We start from the raw sequence: 10094 nt of genomic DNA, 5'->3' as shown, positions 1-10094 counted from the left end.
ATTCTCTGCACTGGGAGGCAGGAGAGGGAGGGAGGGAAGGACTGAAGGAGAGAGATCAGTGTGGCCAGGGACATGGAGACTGTGCTTGAGGACGATAGGCCCAGGAAGAGAATCAGAATCTGGAGAAGAGTCAGCCTGCACGTGATCATTGCCTCCAGCCAGCACCCTCATCTGAGACCTCGGGAAATTCAGAGAGAGAGTGGGAGTACGTCAGGAGGGCCACGCGCATAGTCTGTGTGGCAGGGGTTGTGGCCATTCCCTATTTGTGAGGAGTCCCCAGCAATTTGCAGGCCTCTTCTGGAAAATGCTGGCGGACGTCTCTAGTGCTTATGTGAAAGCTTGTTCACAAACCGTGAAAGATACAGATGTAGATGACAGATAGATGCATAGATAGAACAATGTAATTAAATAAAACCTCCAGGAAAGGTTTGGAAAATGCCCTTTATTGCATAGGACGTTTCTATTGTCATATGATGTTAGACTGAGTGCCGGTCCCTTCATCCTCCTTCAGACCACGGCATTCTGTCTGCTACTCTCCCGAGGGTCCTTTCTTCTCCCTGGAAGGGATAAAACAAATGAGGTAGAACAGGAAGAGACAAGAAGCACTCCAAGCTCTGCTGGTCAGGGTTACCCTCCAGCGTTGCCTTAATGCTCAGAGCCACACACACCACAGTGAGCTTGGCTCCAGATCAACTGCCACGCAACGAAGGTTCTGGAACATTTCCATATCTCGGGGGACCTCACTTCCACGTGACTCTCTTTCATATTCCCCTTTGTCACAGAAGGCTAGGTCCAGTGGTCAGGGTGAGACCTCGGCTCAGGCCCAAGGCTCTCAGACCTCAAAGTTGTGGTCCTGCAAGGGCCCCTGTCCTCTCTTCACACCACTCCTGGCTCTCTCTGCCGAGAAGGAGCTGCTGGCAGTACGTCCTCTAAGAGTTGAGGTCCATCGTGCAGACCCTGAGAAAACTCCTCGGAAAAGGCTCCAGCTTCTTGATTAAGTCAACAGAGCTCAGTTCCTTTGGTAGTGCTGGGCGTGTCCCAAGCGGATGCAACTGCAGAGCCATGAGGTCAACCAGCACATGTGTGCGGCCCCTTCCCTTGGACTCCTCTGGGCCCTCGTGACATAGGCTCAGAAGACTGCCAGCCTCAAGCCTTACCTCTTCCAAGGGACGGCCACACCGTCTTCCAGGACTTCTGTCCCATGAATCTCAGTTGCTGTGTGGAAATCAAAAGAGAGAAAAGACCCTACCTGCGGGGTCTCTTCGGGCTGGGGCCTTCCCCCGTGGGCTGCTCTCGCTCATTCTCCTTTTCTTCTTGCTTCTCTTCCTCCTCCTCCTCCTCCTCCTCCTCTTCCTCGGGGGTGCTCTGGATTCCACATTGCCCATCAGCTTGGCCATGGTGAGATGAAAGACACGGCAGCTGAAGCCCTCCAGGACGCCGAAGTTCACGTGCTGTTGGAGGATCTCCAAGGTGGGGAAGACCCGGCAGCAAGCCATGCACCTGAAGCCGGTCTCCATGGTCACCATCCAGTCCGCTGTCTTGGCGCTGGGTCTCTCCTCGACGGCAGGTGACCCTGATGGGCTGCCTGGCTCTGCCCTTTCCTCATACTCTTTCTCCTCCCCAGTGGGCTCACTGTCAGACAGGAGGCTTTCGGTGGACACATCAGAAGAGGGGTCAGTGGCTACTGCGCACACATCCTCAGGAAGGGTCACTTCTTCTATCCTCAGCTGCTTTTCAGGCAACTCCAAGGGTTTCTTTGTCTTCCAGGAGACAGCGACACCCTTGTTGACTTGTACCTGCATGTAGTATATTTTCATGCCCCTTTCCTCTTTGTCTGGGTGCAGATAGTTCTTACAGGGTGAAGAGGGTGAGGAGGAGACACAGTATGATGGGGAAGCGGTCTCTCCTTCTTCCTGATCCTGGGCTAGGGGTGGTCTAGGCTGGGCAGTGTCTCGATGAAACCTCCGGATTCCTGAAAAAGGAAATTAAAAACATAATAACATGCATGGGCCATGCCGGAAGCTGAGGGAGCAGGTGTGGTAGACGAGAGAGGGACATTTGCACGACATGGCTATGTCGTGAGCTTGGTGTCTGTTGGCCGTAGGACGGAGTGGTGTATCTGGTGTCATCTGTGGGCTTTTCGTGTGCGTGGGGGGGATACTGGAGCGGTGTCTGTATACAGGGGTGTGGAGTATGGTGGTGAGGGCTGTGGTATGGGAGGGATGCGGCTGGATGCGTGTACGACGAGGAGTGTGAGTTTGGGAATATCGGTGGTGCATTCCTTGTGGAATGGGGCTGTGGTGCAGGAGAGGAGCATTGTGGATCACGTGCTTGGGGTTTATGTGTGCACTGAGAAGGGCTGTGCCTGGAGGGCGCATGTATGTGTGAGCTGTGTGGACCTGAGCTGGATGGTCCTGCTCTGAGCCTGGAGGTCTATGATGCAGAACTCTGTCCTTCTCTGGAAGCAAAGGCAAAGACAAAGCCTACATTTTCCTCTGAAGATGCTTAATCTGGTCCCTCTTCCCTCCACCTCAAGCCCAGACCTTTCCGGCCCCTGCTCCTTGACTTCCCCACCATGGTGGTAGCAGTATTCACACACACACACACCCACACTCAGCTGGCACCCACGCCCTCGTAACAGCTCAGCCATCCTGCCCAGGCTCTTCCACAGAGCCCTCATCACCTCTGATGACCCTGGATTTCCTCTCAGCCTCCGTGGGATCTGTGTGCCTCCTGCCTCACAGCCAAGCACCCCCTCACCCGAGGAGCCCCGCGCCCTTACCAGCGTAGATGAGCTTGCGTGGAGTAGAAGTACAGAAGAAGTATTTGGAGGCAGAGGAGACCTCCCCTGCCCCTGGGCTGCAGCCTTGGGCCACCACAGTGGATCCAAGCCGAGGGGGATCCTCTTGTGACTTCGAGATTCCTGAGGGAGGAATGAAAGGCTCAGGGTGGGTTCATCAGTCCTCTGTCCACAAATATTTACTGAGTGTGTGACACGTGTCAGGTGCAGTGAATACACACAGTTGAGAGTGTGGTTCCCAGTGGATACTCCAGGATTTAATTCCAATCAATACTTATTCTCTCACTGTCTTGTTGGTAATGTAGGCGTCGGTGGTGACTGTGAGTGTGTGGGAAGAGTGAGTGATGTGTATCAGTTATGTCTGTGGTGAGTGTGGGGTTGGCGTGGGGAGCACAGTGCAGATGTGTCTATCTGTGTCTGTGGCCTTTGTGTGCATGGTTTCTGTTCACAAGTCAGGAATTCTGGGACATGTAACTTTTCCTTATTACACGGTGTGGCTTGTATTTATGGTGTGTGTTGATTCATTCATTCACCAAGATTCAGTGAGCAGCTAGTCCTGTGTATCCGGCACTCTTCCATTGTTGTAGTCTCTGGTAATGCTGCACATTCTAGTAGGGGAAGACACACACTAAACAAAACTACAATAAATATATAATACATCAGCTGGTGGTAGGTTTATAAGGGTTGCCAGACTTAGCGAACAAAAATACAGGGCACCCAGTTAAATTTCAGTTTCAGATAAACCCAGAATAATTTTTTAGTGTAAGTATTCCCATGCAGTATTTGGTCTGACTTATTTTGAGTGTAAGTATGGCCCATACAATATTTGGGACATCCTGATACTGAAACATTACTTGTTGTTTATCTGGAATTCAAATTGAACTGGATAGCCCATATTTTCTCTGGCAGCCCTGACATGGGTTAGTGAGACTGTGGTTTACTGTGGTTTGTACAAAGCGGGTCTGGCATTACTCAAGAATGTGTTATAAGTGTGGTGTGTCTGACACGTGAGTGGTTTTTATAGAGGTATTTAGAGATGGCTGAAGTTAGCTGTGTTTGTGCGAGAGTTGAGGAGATATATATATAGTGTGTGTGTGTGTGTGTGTGTGTCATATATAGATAGTGTGTGTGTCTATATACATATCTCATCTCCAGCGTTTGGTGTTGGAGGAAAGGATTGTGATACAGGTGGGTTGTATGAGAACGTAGTACAAGAGGGATGCGTGTATATACCTCCATGTGCTGTGTGTGGTTTAATAAGGAAGTTATATGTGGGGTGTGTGATATTTTTGCTGTATCAGAGTGTACATGGGTGTATGAGTTACTGTCTCATAAAACACCCCTAACAAGAATTCTGTATACACTCTTACGTACACCGAGTGTCAGCCAGGTCCAGGCAGGGTGACAAGAACTTTACCACGCAGACTTTCTATCTGGTAAGCACTCTACCCCCATTCATCCCGCTCTTCTCTGCAATACCACAAACACACAGACACACACACACTCACACACACACACACACACTCACACACACACATTCACACACCCACACACACAGAGGAACATAGAGCAAAATATTCTGAATGGTCAGGGGCAGTCATTGCCTTCCCCAGCCTGTCCCAGCCACTGCCTGAAAATCTGCCTGCTGTCTAGAGCTCCATTCCCAGGGCCCATCCTACAGTCTCCAGGGCCCTGGGCCTGGTAGGAGCTACTGGGCTCTAATGTGGGGCAGAGGCCTCTAGCTGGAGCTCTGGGGTGACCACCCCTCTCCCAGGGCAAGCTACTCGCCTACATTTAATGCACGCAGGCACCCCGTGGCCCGTGGCTCTCAGAGCTCCCTGCAGGACCCTGAGGCCATTTCTCACCCCCGCCCACGCGGTCTCAGTCTCTGGAAAACCCTTCCCTTCCCTTGATCTCCTTTGGGAAATTCTTCCTGTTGAAGGAATAAAACCTCCTTGCTTTCAATATGACACCATCCCTAGACAAACAATCTTCTTCCGAAGTGCATTCCACTTGTCAAGATATTTTTCAACAGGGCCTTCAACTCATGGGGCTTCTCTTTCCACTTTGGTAAAAGAGGCCAAGCAACTCCTGGGTCTCTCTCAGCATCCTTGCATCCTTCACATCCCCACCTCTTGACCCCAGGGAAAGATCCAAGAGAATAAGAGAGAAATCGGGGACTGAGAAAAGCTGCACCTCTAGGTCTGTGCAAGCAGGATGCAGCCTGCTGTGAGTCCGACAAAGCTCCAGGCCCGGCTGCCCCAGGAGAGAGTCCTCAGACCATCGGAGCTGACCTCCCATCTCCCAGGGGCCATCTGGCCGTTCTGTGCCATCTCACACCACAGGGACCCTCCGGATGGATACGGCAGCATCAGTGAGACAAGGTCTCTCGCTCCCTGCTTCACAGGTGACACGTTCTCAGTCCCCCGCTTCCTAGAGAAGGTTCAGTTTGGCAGAAACCCATGTGCCCCAGACAAGTTGCCCCCCACATACCTCCTCTGTTCTCGGCAGTTTCCTGGGACTCTTCATTTTCCAGATGTTTCCTCTTTTGTCGCCGTTCCATCGTACCAACTAGAAGTCTCCCTTAGAAGATGCCTCAAGAGATGTCCAACTCCTCCTCTTCCCTACAGGTTGGCCCTTGTTGGCTCTTGGGCAATCCGTTGAAATGATTCAGTACAAATAAAAATAGTCAAGTCTCCTAAATGGCTGAAAAACTTGTACCACTTAGTGAACCAGCAGTACTGCCTAGTGCTCACCAGGGCTGTTATGTTTGCAAGGTTGCCAGGCGCACAGCGGAATTCTGTGACCTCAGTGATGACATCAGAGCATTCGGTGGACCTAGGTTGAGCACAGTGTCTGCAATAGCACAGGCCCCATTTTCAAGAACAGTTCCTTTTTCCCAGCCGAACCTTTCCCGTGAAAGGGAAAGGTTCATACCATATCTATTATAAATTGTATCATACCATGTCTATTATAAAATGAACAGTTTGATTGGAGATCTTTTTTATTTTTAGTTTCTGCTTTATAACAAAGTGAATCAGTCATACATATACATCTGTTCCCACATCCCTTCCCTCATGCATCTCCCTCCCTCCCACCCTCCCCATCCCACCCCTCCAGGTGGTCACAAAGCACCGAGCTGATCTCCCTGTGCTCTGCGGCTGCTTCCCACTATCTATCTACCTTACGTTTGGTAGTGTATATATGTCCATGCCTCTCTTTCGTTTTGTCACAGCTTACCCTTCCCCCTCCCCATATCCTCAAGTCCATTCTCAAGTAGGTCTGTGTCTGTATTCCCGTTTTACCCCTAGGTTCTTCATGACTTTTTTTTAAATTCCATATATATGTGTTAGCATACGGTATTTGTCTTTCTCTTTCTGACTTAACTTCACTCTGTATGGCAGACTCTAGGTCTATCCACCTCATTACAAATAGCTCAGTTTCATTTCTTTTTATGGCTGAGTAATATTCCATTGTATATATGTGCCACATCTTCTTTATCCATTCATCCGATGATGGACACTTAGGTTGTTTCCAGCTCCGGGCTATTGTGAATAGAGCTGCAATGAACATTTTGGTCCATGTCTCTTTTTGAATTATGGTTTTCTCAGGGTATATGCCTAGTAGTGGGATTGCTGGATCATATGGTAGTTCTATTTGTAGTTTTTTAAGGAACCTCCATACTGTTCTCCACAGTGGCTGTACCAATTCACATTCCCACCAGCAGTGCAAGAGTGTTCCCTTTTCTCCACACCCTCTCCAGTATTTATTGTTTCTAGATTTCTTGATGATGGCCATTCTGACTGGTGTGAGATGATATCTCATTGTAGTTTTGATTTGCATTTCTCTAATGATTAATGATGTTGAACATTCTTTCATGTGTTTGTTGGTAGTCTGTATATCTTCTTTGGAGAAATGCCTATTTAAGTCTTCTGCCCATTTTTGGATTGGGTTGTTTGTTTTTTAGCTATTGAGCTGCATGAGCTGTTTATAAATTTTGGAGATTAATCCTTTGTCAGTTGCTTCATTTGCAAATATTTTCTCCCATTCTGAGGGTTGTCTTTTGGTCTTGTTTATGGTTTCCTTTGCTGTGCAAAAGCTTTGAAGTTTCTTTGGGTCCCATTTGTTTATCTTTGTTTTTATTTCCATTTCTCTAGGAGGTGGGTCCAAAAGGATCTTGCTGTGATTTATGTCATAGAGTGTTCTGCCTATGTTTTCCTCTAAGAGTTTGATAGTTTCTGGCCTTACATTTAGGTCTTTAATCCATTTTGAGCTTATTTTTGTGTATGGTGTTAGGGAATGATGTAATCTCATACTTTTACATGTCCCTGTCCAGTTTTCCCAGCACCACTTATTGAAGAGGCTGTCCTTTCTCCACTGTACATTCCTGCCTCCTTTATCAAAGATAAGTTGACCATATGTGCGTGGGTTTATCTCTGGGCTTTCTATCCTGTTCCATTGATCTATCTTTCTGTTTTTGTGCCAGTACCACACTGTCTTGATTACTGTAGCTTTGTAGTATAGTCTGAAGTCAGGGAGCCTGATTCCTCCAGCTCCGTTTTTCGTTCTCAAGATTGCTTTGGCTATTCGGGGTCTTTTGTTTCTCCAAACAAATGTTGAAATTTTTTGTTCTAGTTCTGTGGAAAATGCCAGTGGTAGTTTGATAGGGATTGCATTGAATCTGTAGATTGCTTTGGGTAGTAGAGTCGTTTTCACAATATTGATTCTTCCAATCCAGGAGCATGGTATATCTCTCCATCTATTTGTATCATCTTTAATTTCTTTCATCAGTGTCTTATAATTCTCTGCATACAGGTCTTTTGTCTCCTTAGGTAGGTTTATTCCTAGATAGTTTATTGTTTTTGTTGCAATGGTAAATGGGAGTGTTTTCTTGATTTCATTTTCAGATTTTTCATCATTAGTGTACAGGAATGCCAGAGATTTCTGTGCATTAATTTTGTATCCTGCTACTTTACCAAATTCATTGATTAGCTCTAGTAGTTTTCTGGTAGCATCTTTAGGATTCTCTATGTATAGTATCATGTCATCAGCAAACAGTGACAGCTTTACTTCTTCTGGAGATCTTTTAATGTCTTTTCTAGAGAGATTTAATCTGAATATTTTAAATGGTCTCCAGTTTCCCTGTGGATTGTTGACATTTTAAACTCTGCACTGCAATTTTCCCTCCATACATGTAATTTTGTCACGGCTATTTCTGTACTTAAAGATGAAGAACTATATAATTGATTTCTTCATTTTTTTCCCATCTCTTTCCAAGGTACTGAATTTGATTGTGTCTTACGAATGAGTGAAAAATGTTAGTCCTTGAGTCAGGACATTGGGCCCTTTACCAAGTAACTCAACCTATCTGGGCTTCAGCTTCTGTATGTGCAATCAAGAGGCTTGGACTAGCTGACTTTTCAAATGCTGTGTTTCTTTGATTCACTCTCACTTACTGATCTGCTCCTTAAGAAGAGGGTCTGTTCTCATAAAGTAACAACAGTCTTTTCCTAACCTTGGGTTGGGCGGAGTTTCACTGGTCGTACTCAGTTTGTTAGTTCTATTTCCTTCTACGTATGCTTAGCTCTAAATAATTTATATAGCTCTTGTGACTATTTTTAGATCTTATTTTTTCCTTATTTTCTTTTACAGTTTCTAATTTGTTATCGCCAGTGTAGAGGAGCCTGATTGATTTTTAACATTTATTGATCTTGTATGTGTGTGCCTTGTTGAACCGTCTTATTAGTTCCTGCTAGTTTATCTGTGGGTTCTTTTGGGTCTCGTAGATAAATGAGCATATTAAATGTAAATAATGTGTTCTTTGGATCAAGTTTATTTTCTTGCATCTATATATATAGAAGCAATATGTTGAATTGATTTAAATATTTCAATACTTACATACCTGTTATCACAATCTAACGTTCTTGATCTTCTTTTCTTTCGATCAATATTACGTTTTCAAGATTTCTCCACGTGAATCCATATAGATCTAGGTCTTTGATTTTTGACCGTTTGCTATTATTTCATCACATGCGTATAGCATCATTTATTTTCCATTCAAGCATTATTGGACAATTGGATTGTTTCCCTCCCTTCTCTAGAACAAACAACGTTTCCTAGAATATCCCTGAAGATGTCTGACAGTCGAGAAGGGCCAGGCTGCCCGAAGGATTGCTACTTGCTTTTAGCCACCTTCCAACAGGCCATCTCCAGCCAGCCATTTGAAGCACAGCGGAAATGAAAACTCCCCCAAATGTGGAGATCTCAGGAGCTTCCTAGAAGGTGGGAGGTTAATGATAGGCATCCTGCTGGGATCCCAGGGGAGTCTGAGCTGGCCTGAAGCTCATCTTCCTGCTCCACCTCTCAAGAGAAATGTGGAGGAAAGAAGACTTCAAAAACTGTGAGTAGGTAGAGGGAGAGATATTGGGGGCCAAAGCTGTGACTGAGGTCTTGGAGTGGGCTGTGAGCACGCAGAGCCTCTAGAGAGCCAGGCTCTGCCTTCTGAGAACTTCTCCCCTAAGGCTGCTCCTAATTCAGGTGATACCAGCCATATAGAGCCGACTTGGCCCACACTGTCACAGAAAGCCTTATCAGAATCTCTTCTTCTTCATACACTCTTGTGTCTGTGACTTGGTTATTGCCTTTGGTGCTCCAGTGATGTGAACCACAGTCGCTCGGGGATGGAGGACACTAGTGACCCATCTTGCTCTGTGGCCTCAGTCCACAGCTTGCGGGTAAGGGAAGAGGCCAAATGAAGGTCAAGAAGGGAAGATGGAGTTTGAAGAGAAGACCTGAGTTAAGGGTGTCTTCTCAAGTCTTGATGAATGAAATGTAGCTCCAGTACCTGAAGTCCTGCTTGTTCTCAAGGCTGACCACGGGGCTGGGTGCACTCAGTGAAGGAGCCGTATACACTTAGTATTTCCTTGCTTGCTCACACTTGCCCTCCTCTGATACACCCTCTGCAAGACGGATCTTCCCCTGAAACAACTTTCCACCTGCTGCTGTCATCTCATGAACATTTGCTTCCCCTTCCTAGTGTCCCCCTAGAATGCCATTGCAGCCAATGCATAATGTGATAATCATGCTTCTTACCATATTCTCAGCAACTTCTGATAAATTTTATTCACTTTATTCCATAGTCTTCACACATCAGTAATCTTCCTTAACCTCCTAGGTGCAGGTTAACCCATTCGGAATCATTTCTTTTTCCTTCTCTCCTTTGGCAAATCCTTTCTATCTTTTAAGGTCTTTTTCTTGTCTCTCTACCATCCTGCCTTCCTGAACTTCTTTTTTT

The sequence above is a fragment of the Mesoplodon mirus genome (assembly GCF_964341445.2).
Source record: "Mesoplodon mirus genome assembly, contig: HAP1_SCAFFOLD_730, whole genome shotgun sequence".
Lineage (NCBI taxonomy): Eukaryota > Metazoa > Chordata > Mammalia > Artiodactyla > Ziphiidae > Mesoplodon > Mesoplodon mirus.
The sequence above is the reverse complement of the archived record's forward strand: the minus strand, read 5'-3'. Positions refer to the sequence as shown.